At 37.5% G+C, this 1662-nt stretch overlaps 1 long non-coding RNA gene across 1 annotated transcript; it reads left to right on the top strand.

The window, feature by feature from the left end:
- The first annotated feature begins 414 nt into the window (after positions 1 to 414).
- Positions 415 to 1372, top strand: LOC138606610 (uncharacterized). The gene is made up of 3 exons (XR_011309357.1): positions 415 to 497; positions 602 to 688; positions 815 to 1372. It is a non-coding gene; the product is annotated as an uncharacterized lncRNA (long non-coding RNA).
- The last annotated feature ends 290 nt before the right edge of the window (positions 1373 to 1662 follow it).

Genomic DNA, 1662 nt, shown 5'->3' with positions numbered 1-1662 from the left:
GTTTTGGACAGGAAGGGTAGAAGTGAAACTGTTGTGTAGTTTTCAACATGGTTTGGGTTGAGGGTGGGGGTGTTTTTGAACAGTTTACATTAAGACTTCACCAACCTGGTTCAGGACCTTAATTAACTTGTCCTTTTTCAGTTTGGGACGATTCTAAACTGCATAAAGACAACCGCCTAAAATCTTTATTAAAAGATAACAAATCAAAACTGTCTGATAAATCATCTTTCTTTACAGTTTCAGGGGAAAGAGTTATCCTTCCTTCTATCTAAATGCAATCTTAACCACATGCCGACTTATTTCAAGACATTTTGAACTGTATTAATATCCTCCAATCACAAACCAACTTCCTTACTTTAGAACCATGTAAATACAACATGCAGACCTAACTTTCTCCCAGTTGATCACCATGCAGGAACAGGTTGAACTTTCTGACTACGTCAATATCCATGAGCCGAAGACAGCTCAGACTAACAGCAGAGACACTGAACAGTCAGGTAAGACATCAAATAAATCCAGACTTAATAAGATGCAGCAGAACAGCATTGTTCTTCAATGATTTTTTTTCTTGTGTTTTATGTTTAACTTAAACTTCACACAGGGAGAAGACTGCTCAGAATTGGGATCATAATTTTAGCAGTGTTGAGCATCATACAGGCCATTCTTAACATCGCCCTGTGCGTTGCCCGTGAGTTGTGATTATCATTTTGTCTTACAAGTGCAAGATATACCATCGCACACTGGGAATGTAATATGTTTCATCAGTGGAATGTTTTGCAATCATAACGTGCCACTTTTGTTTTTCTTTCACCAGTTTATCTACAAGAAGATACACATCAGTTTCCAGACAACATCTCTTCAGTAGCAGACATGTGTCCGATTGATCAGAACTCAGCTGAGTGTTCGTGCTGCAACGACCTGCTGAGAAGACTACTTAAGGAGTATAAGGCCTTAAAAAGAGAGAGAGACCTCCAACCAAATACAGACAACTATTTCCAAGGGTCTGGGGATGGTCTCGCAGAGGACTTTGAATTAAAAATGCAACACCTGTTGCTTTACAATTAGCAATCAAGACTTCAGGATTAGGAATTATTCTCTACATTTCATTTGATTATTACAAGTTGGTATTGTGAGATATAAGAATACAATCTTACAGTTGCTTACAAAAAAATGCAACTATGCACACAATTCAGAAAACTTGAAGCATCGTTAAGCACACTTTGTTCACCCACAAACACCGGCCTTCGAAATGCAACACCTTGATCACCAATCAGTCTCACTCATGTTGCACCTGTGCAAACTCAACTGGAAGATCACTTCAGTCATGTCGATGTGTATTGCAGTAACAAATAAATATTTCTGTTACCTTTTCTGTGCACGGATTTTCTTTGTAGTGTTTCTCATTGTACTTACAAAGGTGAAATGATTGAGTTTGCAACATACTACATAAAAAAATTAACATTTGTGTTGCACATGTTGTACTGTACATGCTATCCCGGGACAAAAACCCCACATTTCCCCAGAAGGAGAAAAAGGAAACGTATTTCCTCAAACATTTGAATATGTAACATGTCCTGATGAACACTTTGGATGGTAGTGTTTTGAATTAATTACATCATTTTGAGAAATTTAGCCACAATTTCTGGAAATGTGTTTAAACAT

The sequence above is a fragment of the Semicossyphus pulcher genome, unplaced genomic scaffold, assembly GCF_022749685.1.
Source record: "Semicossyphus pulcher isolate SPU_LCO1_2020_fin unplaced genomic scaffold, fSemPul1.0.p SCAF_3, whole genome shotgun sequence".
NCBI classification, from domain to species: Eukaryota; Metazoa; Chordata; class Actinopteri; order Labriformes; family Labridae; genus Semicossyphus; species Semicossyphus pulcher.
This window is presented reverse-complemented; position numbering and strand designations above follow the sequence as displayed.